At 37.2% G+C, this 12,484-nt stretch overlaps 1 protein-coding gene across 6 annotated transcripts in view; it reads right to left on the bottom strand.

Moving 5' to 3' along the window:
• LOC109406152 (hemicentin-1-like) overlaps positions 1-11,413 on the bottom strand; it is a 184,792-nt gene extending 173,379 nt beyond the window's left edge. For 3 of the 6 annotated variants that reach the window (XM_062842171.1, XM_029862557.2, XM_062842170.1), the window contains exon 1: positions 11,162-11,412. The gene's annotated coding sequence lies outside the window, so the exon portion shown is untranslated. Of the gene's footprint in view, positions 1-10,277; positions 10,999-11,161 lie in introns of those variants that run through there. The other 3 variants (XM_062842175.1, XM_062842173.1, XM_062842172.1) reach the window with 3 other exon arrangements.
• Between the last annotated feature and the right edge of the window lie 1,071 nt (positions 11,414-12,484).

Genomic DNA, 12,484 nt, shown 5'->3' with positions numbered 1-12,484 from the left:
TGGATGTAAACACGGTCAACCGTTCCAGCTTTACGGTAGCTGGGCAATCAGTGGAGAATGTTGGAAGCTTCCAATATCTTGGTAGTCAATTGGCGTCAAATCGACATAGGAGCACGGATCAAGAAGAAAGAGGCTACTTTTGTGAGTTTAAGAAATGTATGGAAAAATAATCAGATTCGTCAACATAGCAAAACCAGAATTTTTAACTCAAACGTGAAATCTGTGCTGCTGTACACTAGTGAAACTTGGTGTGTATCAGTGGAGAACATTCAACGACTGCAGGTCTTCATCAATAGATGTCTGCGGTATGTAATTCGTGCATGGTGGCTTAACAATTGGATCTTCAACGAGGAGCTCCATCGTTAATGCCATCAAAAGCCGATAGCGACAGGAATTCGAGAGTAGAAGTGGAGGTAAGTCGGCCATGCTCTACGCAGCGGCGGGAACGAAATTTGCAAGCAAGCGTTAGATTGGAATACAGCAGGACTTCGCAGCAGAGCTAGGCCCAGAGGCTAATGGCGACTTGGCGCGGCGTAGAAGTCGACAGAGTTTTGACCTGGCCACAAGTCAAGTCTAGACGATGGTGGGCACGCGGTACCGCGTAAAAAAACACGTTATTTCAAAAAACCGTGTTATTTCAAAACCCGTCGTAAAAAAACCGAGTTTTTCAAAAACACGCGCAAAATAGTCAGGATTACATCAAACGTGACTTGATTTTTTTTTTACTTTTTTACGACGTTTTTTGAAATAACGCGGTTCTTTTTACGCGGTGTTTTTTTACGCGGTACCATTACCTTTGTAAAAAAACTTCAGTGTATTTGCTAGTCCAGTTTTTGGAAAGATAGATATTTTTTCTAGGGTCTCGTCAAAGTAAGACCGTGCTTACATTTCAGAGGAAAGTGGACTTCGTGGCTAGGAGGAAAAGCCGCCATACAAGACTCGTGGTGTAAATCCAGTACCGTCCACCCCACGCAAGAAAAATCGTCAGTTTCCTGAAGTAGAGGTACCTACAACTCATTATGTATTTATCATGTTTGAGATTTTGATGGCAAAGAATGAAAAACTATGTAAACTTCCACCTCACAAAGACTTGTTCCAAAATTCGTTGAGAAATGCTATATTTTGACATTTTTACCAATTTTCTCAACTCAGTCAAATTTTTCAATAGTCGCTGTAAAATAGTTGTCTAAAACTCATGAAATAGGTGGGTAGTCCTTCAGACCCTTTCCAAGATATAACATTGAAAATTCGTTTATATTTGTTGAATTATGAGTTAAATAAGTGAACGTGTAGGAGCTGCTTCACGACCAATTTTCAAACGCTTATTCTAAAAATTCACATTTTTTGAGTTGTGCCCCCATTTCAGGAAACCGACGATATGTTATGCTTAACAAGAGTTTCGTGTGCAGAGTGCTCGCACCATGAAAAATGCACTCTTGTGGCACACAGCGGGAGCGTGGTGTCACTGAGGGTGACCGAAGACGCGATTGCCCGAGGGTTGAGTTTGTTGTTTTGAACCGCTAATTGCTGAGGGCTATAGCCTTGGTTTCCCTTTGTTGGGTCTGCTTTGTTTACGTTACATCTTCAAGGTCGAAAGCAATTAATCTAATTAATCTAACTGCCATGAACGCCAATCTTGAGTGGGTGTAGCCACGGGGCTAGCCAGAAAACCACTCTCACGAAGTGAAAACAGAAGCAAATGTTCAAGAGACGTGCGTTAACGTTTACCGGCAAGCGTGTCAACTCTGATAAGGGGAAAAGCATTATTTCGAAATGGATTACTTTCATGATGTCAAAAATCGAAAATATCTCAGAATGGTCTAAACATTTGAGAAATACTATTCAATACATAGGAAAACTTCTACTGTGGTCTGGATTGGTTTACATAAGCGTTCTCTAGCCCTTCATTCCTAGTCTCGCGTTTTGTCGTATGAAACGTTGAATATGGAGTTCAGCTGTGGGATAGATTTTCATCATCGAGACAAATGGTCCGTAACGTTATTCATTGTCAAATGTAGGTTTGTAGCTACACAATGCATAATGGTCCACGAATCAAATTTACGAGGAAAGATGCATGCAGGGCCTTCAAATGATTTTTTCGACAAATATGGTCTTCTACAAAGTTGTTCCTTAAAATAAGGCCCTCTTTTCAATATACATGAAAATAAGGGTGGTCCATATTTTCAAATAAATTGGCAAGCAAACTTTTTTATTTGCAAGAATAACTGTGTACATTCTTCGGGAAAGTTGTTGATCCATCAATTTTGAGCAAGTTTGCCGAAGACACTTTTTATGTAGCTTTAAAATTAACCGATCTAGAGGTATTTTTCTGAATAAGCTTAGGGTGGTTCAAGAAAAACCGGTTTTCTGGCGTTAACTTCTTCAGTTTCGATTTTTCATCAAAGTCGCCAAAGAAACACTTGTAGAGCATTTGAAGACGCGTCGTTTCGTGCGCTGAGATGATCGTTATCTCTTTTGGTTCAAAAGTTATAGGATTTTTTCTTGAAAAATCATAGTTTGTTTTTTAAAAGATGTTATGACGGGTTGGGGCAAACATAAAAAATATCCTTTGCCCGCATTCAAAGGAATAAATGTTGTTGTAGAAGACCATATTTGTCGAAAATATCATTTGAAGGCGTTGAATGCATCTTTCCTCGTAAATCTGGTTCGTGGACCACTGTGCAATGGTTCAAAGGCGGCCACAACCACACAAATTAATGTTTTTCACGTACGCGTAATATTTCAGTTGCCAAAATACAAAACTTGAGAATGATATCTTTGAAATTGATGTTTATGAACGATACACGGCACACGACTTCCGTATAAAACTTGTCATGTTTTTTTCCAAAGCTGTGTCATTATATTCATTTCATATGATAAACAGTACTAGACAGATGACCGATTTTCATACTACGAACAAAATCTCTGATAGAAACTTACAGTTTATGCGTAAAGAACACTGGCACAGCTTTGAAAAAAAAAACATGACAAGTTTTATACGGAAGTCGTGTGCCGTGTATCGTTCAAGAGGCTATGAGTCTATGACAAAAGGTCGAAATACATGTAGAAGGACAAAAGGTTAAATAGACAAAAAAAAATTGAAGACATGAAAAAGTGATCAAAATTTGACAGAAAAACGACAACTAAAATTCCGTTATAAATAATAGAACCAGTCATTCCAAAATTATTCAACAACTTCATGAAAAAAACATTATTGAAAGATAGGATAGGAAAGATAGGATGTCTATAAATGATAGAAAGTAATGTTATTCATTGAAGTTAAATGTGGACAACAATATTCCTTGAAAGAGCAAGGAAGTAGGATGAATCATTGATTGAAATATTGTCATTTGAAACTCCAATCATTACAGCTAGGTTTTTCGCACCACGATGGCGTTGTGCACGTTTAGCGTGCCTGTCTGGGCTGGGTCATATAGACCCCAACATTCTACTAACGTCAATAAAGCCAAAAAGTCTATGAATTAGGGAAGGACAAATCTCTGGGTATTATATGAGCAAACAAAATGAAATTATTTACTTATACAGTGCATTTCATAGGAACTACCTATCATTTCAAGAGAGGATGATCACTAAGCAAAAATAGTCAATAAATATTTCTGCAGTAAAGCTAGGAAGAACAGCTATAAAGGTTGAAGGATTCGTCATTGACACAATCGTCATCATTGAAAACTCGTTCAAAACTGAAATTACAGCAATAAAAAGGTGTTCACTGCATTGCGGGTGGCGAATGAAGTACAGTAAACACATTTTCACTGCGGAAATTTCAGTTTTGAATGAGAAAACTGCTTTCGTATTTTCAATGATGACGATTATGTCAATGACGAATCCTTCAAACCTTAAATAAAAGAAGACAAATATCTGACTGGAATATAAGTAAATAAAGAGTCAATAACTATTTCAGTAACAAAACTTAACCCGTAAACCCCGAGACGATCTACTTCTGGCAGAAAGGCAATTTCTTCTTTGTTTTTAAACATTTTACCCTGGATTTTTTTTATAGTCAAGGGGAATAGTTGTGCTAAGAAATGCATGGTAACTTCCCCCTTTGCACTCTCCCCCTTTTGCTGGTAGCCGAGAATACGTGGCTTTTTTGTATTTTTTTTTTTATAAATTCAACATGTTTTTACTCATATTTCATCTTTTTGCTAATCATCAATAGTTTACCCTGATCCTTGACGTACAATGTATTACTACCCATTATAGTCTGTTGAAGTTTTGATCCCAAAGCTATTCTAAGGCCTCCAAAGTACTCCGAAGTTTGTGTCACAAATCCAACATCCCATATCAAATTTTATACACGATGAATCATCACAGAACATAGTCTATGGTACTCAGAAAGCCTCAAAGCACTTCTAGAATATTCATGGTACATGAATTGAGTGATCTAGGTCATCCAAACTACTCTGGAATTCATTTTCTCAAGATCTACAACATCTACCATCATTTGTGTTCACTCTGTTCATGATATGTAGTCACGTTGATGCCCATTAGACCTCGCAATGATATGAGCAATTTAATATTGTGTTAGTTGGACATTCCGTGAACTACAAATAGCCTCCAGAAAACTTTGAAGTTTGGGTTACGATATCTTCATACTGCATCATGCTTTAATTGTAAAAAATATTCGTGGGATGCAGAGCCGTAGCGTGGGGTTGGCCAGGTTGGCCCCCGCCAAGGGCGCCAGCCTCTAAGGGGCGCCGAAAACGTCTATTATGATGCTATTGTTTTCTTGTATGTTACCAAGACTTCTTAATATCTAAGATTGATCGAGTGTTTTTTACATTACGTTATTCTCAAAAACTCGTTTTCTATATTATTTATCATGATGTTACCTGGGAATTTAGCTTGTTTTTTTTTTTATTTTGGGAAGTTATTTTAGTTGTTTTTTAACGAGCACAGCAAAATCAATAAGTTTTCAAAAGTCTAGTGAAAGTTCTTCTCTGAATATTACTGGAAACTATTTTATTGACATATTTTAGAGCGTTTACAACGTTTACAAGTATTTTAAATAAAAAATATCAGACGATGCTGTTCATTCCCTTCAAACAAATGAAATATTTCGAGAATTTCTTCATAAATTTCACCAGGTAATTCTTCGATTTTTTGGGAGGCTTCTTTACGAAAATCTTTCAAAAACTATTACAGAAATTCCTCAAGGGATTTCTTTAAAAAAATTTCAAAGAATTTCTCCAGAAATTCTCTCAAAATCTTATATTGAAAATTATTTAAAAAAAACAAATATAGAATTCTTCTGGAGATTCTTACTAAAAATTCTCGAAGAATCGCTTTAGAAATGCCTTCAGGGAGGTTTTTAGGAAGTTATCTAGGAATTTATTCAGAAATTAGTCAAATGATTCCTCTCGACATTTATATATAGATATTTAATAATTTCCTTCAATGGATTCCTGCAAAAACTGTCTATAAGGATTACTAAGTAACCCTTCAATAGATTTCTTTAGTAATTCCTCCATGGATTCCTATGAAAAATCCTGCAGAGATTCCATTGGAGATTACTCCAGGGATTCCTTCAGAAGTCCCTCTAAGAATGAATTCTTTCAGAAATTCTTCTAGGGCTTTTTGAAATAAAATCTTCTATGAAACTGTACCATGCTCACTCAGGGATTGATCCATAAATTTCTGCTAGAATTTCACTAGCAAACTTTTCGTTAGAAAACTTTTCCGTTAGAAAATCTGCCATTCAATTCATCTAAAATTTTTCCAAAGCTTTCTTCTGAAAGCCATTCATAGATTCCTTCAGAAATTCCTCCAAAAATTCATTAAGAAACTTTTTCAGAGATTCCTTCAAAAATTCTGCCAAGTTTTTTTTAACTCTTCTAATGGTCCTCTATAAACTATTACGGGCATTTCATCAGGCATTTCTTTACGAATTACTCCATGAATTCCTGCAAAAAATATTCCATGAATTCCATTTAGAATGCTTACTTGAATTTCTTTAAGTTTTTAATCATTTATTCCTCCGGATAAATGCAGGAATTCCTCCACAATCTCTTTCATAATTTCATTCAATGAATCCAGCAAAAATTCTTCCAGAGATTTCAACAAAAACTCATATAGAGCTTCCTTCAGGAATTTCTCCTGGTATTACATCATTTCCATTTTTGTCTAATGATTTCTGAAAATTTTGATTGAAATATTTTGATTGAACTTCAGAAGAAACTTGGTTAAGTTTTTAGAAAATTCTGGTAAAACCAGTTGAAGCTATAGCCAAAAATAGTAAAAACGTTTGAGGATTTCTGAAAGCTCCTGAAATTCAATTCAGTATTTTTAAAAACAAAATTCACTTTTAAAAATCCGAAAAAACTAAGATTTCCTTAAGAAATGTATGCATCATGCATGTTGAGCGTCTGAAATGTCATTTTTAACTATTGTGCTGGTCTAAGTATGATTCTTGAAATGCAAAATGTATTCGTACTTATACTCTTTGAAAACTGCGAAAACGTACTCATAACTTTGAATAAACAAATTTAGCAAATAATAACACTAGTTTACAGCATTTTTGAACTCGGCAAGCTGATGATTGTTTTTGGCGTAGAATCATGCCCTGAGTTCGAAAACGCGAAGGAAAAAAAATACTGTAGAGCGGATTTTTTTTTCGACTCTCCATACAAGGTTGATGATTTGAAATCGATTTTTGTTCTATTTTAAGCAAAGTCGCTCACTTCACACATCTCATTCTCCGTAATCAATGCTCCGATTGAGCTGACTTTTTTACTGTAACTCGCCTACATATGATATGTCAAATAAACGTTGAGAAAGAATTTTTAAATTATTTTTTTCTTATTGAAAAAAATACATTTCTTCATATAATTTTGGAAATTTTGCTAAAATTTAAGGAGATCGTCCCTAAAACTCGCCAATATCTTGAATTTCATCAATCTGACGCAAAACCTGTACTCAGATGATCGAATGGTATTATATTCAGCTTTTAATTTATGGACAAAGATTTAAAATTGGTTGAACAAAACGCAAGATATTTGAATTTTATTAAATTCCATATTTTAAAAAGTTGTAAAACTTGATATTGAGCTAAAACTCAAAAACTGTTCTACTTTAAATTTTTTGAAGCACGGTTTCGAAATCAGTGCTAAATTATGCTTCAAAAATTTTGGTCTTTTACAGAAGTTCACGACTTTTGTTTTATTTTGTAAACTAGTGTAATGTCTAATTGTCGTGGGGCGCCAACCTGGATGCTTGCCAAGGGCGCCGTGGGACCACGCTACGGCTCTGGTGGGATGTAGTCTATACTGCTGATGGAGCCTCAGTGCACAACTATAATGCTTTTGGTACATTCATGGGGTATTCCAGGCTTTCCAAACTGTTTGGAATCAGGACCTTCAAGTTCTACAGGCTCTACTCTTGTTTCTGTTCACTCTATCGGCATAATTCTTTCACGATTGTGTATGTTGCTCATAATATTGCGAGTATCTCTGTGTTGCTATTTGGGTGTCTACTGGTATTCAAATAGACCCAATGTATTTTGAAGTATGGGTCGCAATATCTATAAATCTTATGATGTTTCATTGTAGCGAATGTTCGCCAAATATAGTCTTCACTACTCTTAGAGCCTCGAAGTGCAATTCTGATAACTTAGCAACATTCACTTGGTGATCTAGGTCATCCAAATTATTCTGGAATTCTTCCAAGATTTTCGCCAAGAATTCCTCAAATAATCTTCACTGGTATTCCTCCAAGTATTCCTGGAAGAATTCTACAGGGTCTTTCCCAATAATTTCACCAGGGGTCCCTTTAAGCCTACTGCCAAGAATCCCTTCAGGTATTTCGCCAGGAATATATCCAAGGATTTTTTCAACCCCAGGGATCCCTCCGAGAATTCTTTCAGGTAATTCTCCAGGAACTGCTCCGAGACTTCTTCCCAGAATTCCTCCAAGAATCCCGTCAGGATTTTTTCCAAAAAATCCTCCAGCAAATTTCCCCAGGTATTCCTCCAAAACTTCTGCTAAGAATTTCTCCAAGAATTTATAAAAAATACAAAAAAAGCCACGTATTTTCGGCTACCAGCAAAAGGGGAAGGGTGCAAAGGGGGAGGTACCAAGCCTTTCATAGGACAACTATTCCCCTTGACCATAAAAAAAATCCAGGGTAAAATGTTTAAAAACAAAGAAGAAATTGCCTTTTTGCCAAAAGTAGATCGTCCTGGGTGTTTACGGGTTAAAAGAACAGCCTATAAATTAAAGAAGAAAAAATTCCCAAACATAAATTCAAACTTAATTGCCGTTAAATACTACATCAACATAACTTGAATGAACAGTCTAAAACGAAAGAAGGAAAAAAATCCTATGAAAATGTTAGTGGCTGAAATACATATGATTTCTTTAACAGCACAATAAGTAACAACTAAGACTCATCATTTTTTTTGTTCTCATAAGTGAGACACACCAGCTGGTAACTTGGTCTACTGAAATTCTTGTTCATTCGACCTTTTGTCCCATTCGACATTTTGTCCATTCGACCATTTGTCCTTCGACCTTCTGTCCTAAAGCCGTCTACATTACCCAGAATTTGGTCTAGTAGCTTATGGACAGCCCCCAACAAAGTTACAGAGAAATGTCCTCAGAATAAGTAGTTCCCAGCCTAAATGAACCCACATTTGAGGTGATCCTAGCGACGATTATAATTAATAGTTTAAAAACCTAGGAAATAGAATCGTCGAACTACCTACTAGTTTTTGTGTAATGATGAATGACCCACAAAAAAGGTTAGTTCGGGACATATTTTAATGACCGAGGAGCTTCTTCTGACCATTATTATGTAGAATATGGAAAACCGTGAAGATAGAGACATCGCATACCTATGATTTTGGAGATATAATTTAATATTCCTCGAAACAGGTTTTCCTGAAGTCTATTCCGATGGCCACCGTAGGGCCAAAGCTGGTTTGAATTGCTTTTTGTTTCCTGTCGGATAGCTATCATCTGACTGACCAACTTTGCCCAAGACACCAACATTCTACCTAGCAATGCATTTGTTTTACAACTAAATGTCTTTCGCCGTAACGGGACACCATTTGCAAAATACTACTGTTTTCACACGAGCATAACGCGGCGATCTCAAAACTAAATCAACAATATTTCCGAAACCATACGTTTCTCACTAAAACTCACTTCGGCATTCTTGTTCACGTCAATCTAAAGAAGAAATGTCTAGTGGACATTATTAGTTTATATCTTATGACTGAGCTATTTCAGCGTATTTCAATTTGAAAAATGGAAAAAAGTACACAGATAAAAATAATGACATTTACACGTCATGTAAACTTAATTTTGGTAATGTATACTTAGTGTTATGATGGTTTACATGGTATATCATGTAAATTTCATGTCATGTAAAATCTCAGAGTCATGCTGAATTACATGACATATAGTGGAAGTTTACATGATATTTCATGAATTTTACATGATATGTCATGTAAACTTCTGTGATATCCCACGCTCCAATTATGTGCATCATATGTCACAGAATTTTACACTCTTTTTTCGATCTGTGTAGATTTCTGCGATGGTCTTCCGTTGGGAAATGTAACATAATCAAGCAAAATTGAACCAGAGTCACTCAAAACAAATATTGCATCAGAAAATACATCTAATAAGCATGTTATAGATCCTGTTTAATCATTATATGGTCACGAATATTGTATTCGATTTCAGACGTGATTTGTTCTCGAAAATGGGTTCCTTGTGGTGTACCGTTACGCTGGAATGTGTCTGTTGAATTTCAGTTGCAAAAAAGCTGTTCAAAAATGGTATTCTCTAACGTTTTGAAAGCTTTCTTTATTTGAGTGAAGATGATTCTAAAGCTATAGTAGGGAGGAAACACTCCAATAATAATTTGATTCAGAAAGCTTAAGACATGACGTTTTGATTCGTTTTTGATTCACTTTACGTGATCTTGAGATAGAAATCTTAGCTTTTATATATTTTTAAAAGATATTGAGCTTGACATTTGTTCTTTAGCGTAAAACTACACGGCTCTCCAAACTATTCGCATAGAGTCTTTATTTAGCAATAGCTTTTGCAAGGCCAAGAAGTCAACATACTCAGGAAAGAACTGTAAGCATTCAAATGACCTGTGAGAAATACAAAAAATAACAAAGAACGTGAACTAGGTTTGGGTAACATCTTATGGAATGTGGAAAAGGGGAACAATTGCTTCTATATGGAACAAAAACATGGAATCACTTCATTTATTGAATAAAAAAAAATCGTTGTGATAATTACCTTATTCATTAAGAAAATCCTTTGTATCGTCCAGAGTCATTCAATGAAAATTTCCGCAGTGTTAATTTGAAACTGTTCTATTTAATCCTGGCACATTCACACCAATATTTCTACATTGTTTACTTCCATTCACGACTTCAACATAGAAATGAATTCATCCGCCTTGCAATGAAGGACATTGAATTTGCATATTGCACTACTCGGAACATCTCTAATAACATATATTTATGTTTCCTCCTTTGAAGCTAGATGATCACTGCTCTGAGACTCGTTGCTTGATTCACACTCACTGCTAGCTGGTAGACTTCTTGCTTTTCACTACTTCGCAGCTTGATTTATTTTCTCCTCGACGTCGTCGGTTTCATGCAATTAATAAATCATTTCACGTTTACTGCAGCGGCTTTGGGTTTCAACAGCAACCAGGGGTAAAAAAATGCCAACAAAAGCAGTAAAGGATTACTCCAATGCGATCCAACCAACCGTACAACCACCCACTCTCTCCAGAAAGAAACACGACGCTGAAGCAGACACTGACTGGCAGCGGTAGTTCACTTTGCTGCTGTCGTCGTATCAACTTCACACCACACCTTCAGCCAGCCAGCCAGTGGCACAGTGCAGCTTACTCCTCCCTCGGGGAACTACCCAGTCATTGCAGAGCGATGCCGTGTAATGCAATGTACAATTAACAACACACTTTTCACCTAGCAAGGGGGCAGCTCGTGGCTGGAAGCACTAAATTTGTTTCGGATTCACTGCCCTCCTTCCCCGTTTCAATCATTAGCACCACTAGGAAATGGCCAGCAAGCACGTAGGTCCCCCCCCCCCCCACCTGAGCACCCGAAGCAATATCCCAGAAGAATCCCGTTCGAACCGAAATTACACACCTTTTCAGCACGGAAATCACCACCCGTCACCAGAACAGTCCGGAATGTGCATAAAATTAACCTTAATGGTCCTCCATCGACCGATACAACACTCCGAAAAGGCAATTGCACACCCCTCAGGACTCACACACTACAGTTCAGTACTGGTAGAGAGCAACACACAACAGAACTTAGGGACTCCTTAGCTTAATCCGGAACGATGGGCCGCGCACGTGTCCGTCCGGTATCAGTTCACAGTCGAAACTAATCAATCGCATTCCAACGGGCTGGCTGGAACTGCAGAAATGCTCCGTCGAGTCGGTCTTCGGGCAGCCAGCATGTATTTTCCATCGCAGCCACGGGGGTCGTAGGGCGCCGGTCCAAACCGGAACATTCACACACACACCAGAAGCACAGCGGGTGACGAGCTTTTCCCACGACCGTGAAAATTGATACGGGTAGCGGTGAACAACCGGTTCATACAAACATGGATGAACGCGATGAATGGCGAGCCGTGAACATCAATCAGATGGGAGGTGAAGTTGCGTGAACGGAACCCAACGGCTGTGGAAGAGCATAAATATGCAATGTGGAAGAGATTTTTCTCTTCTTGGAACTGAGAAAGGATGCGGTGATGTTACCCTCAGGGCTCAATGACGAGAAATCAATTCTTCCGGAAGAAAAAGATAGGTCATGGATGCGGGATGCTGCTTGGTAAAGGATTTTCTGGAACTAGATCGAAATCGGGGGATTATAGTGACTGAAATACTATTCCGTGCGTGATACACAGTTGAAAAAGTTAGACCCAAAATGGGTACGATGCACTTATTTTTAAGCCACTGTGCAGATTGCACCATAAGTTTTCTGTTTCAAGTGCTCGAGTGCACAAATTTCAATAGTTTTCTGGAGCTCAAACATTAATGAATCTTACTCCTGTTGATGGCGCTGTAAAAATGTGTGAGGAAAACGCCTGCTGACATTTTCCACTTTGGCTTATAATAAAACCACGTATCTGACAGCCCTATACTACCCCTATTGAACTGACAGGATCCAAGATATCGTGTATCCAAGATGGCTTCTTGATTGTGTAGCAAGTTGTGTATCCAAGATGGAATCCAAAGAGAGGCCCAACATTTGAACAGAGCTTATGTTGAAAAATGGGATTTGTTTTTATTTTTGCCTATTTTAATGCAAAATGACTGAAACATCATTGTACAGCACATTTCCAGTTATTTTACTATAGAATGATGCATTTCATAGCTATGAGAAGTGTTTTCCTTCATAAAAGTGCATTTGGTTTATGATTTGCAAAATATGCTTTTATGGAATGAGATATTTTCGAAA

Source organism: Aedes albopictus, chromosome 3, assembly GCF_035046485.1.
Source record: "Aedes albopictus strain Foshan chromosome 3, AalbF5, whole genome shotgun sequence".
Taxonomy (NCBI): domain Eukaryota; kingdom Metazoa; phylum Arthropoda; class Insecta; order Diptera; family Culicidae; genus Aedes; species Aedes albopictus.
The sequence above is the reverse complement of the archived record's forward strand: the minus strand, read 5'-3'. Positions and strand labels throughout refer to the sequence as shown.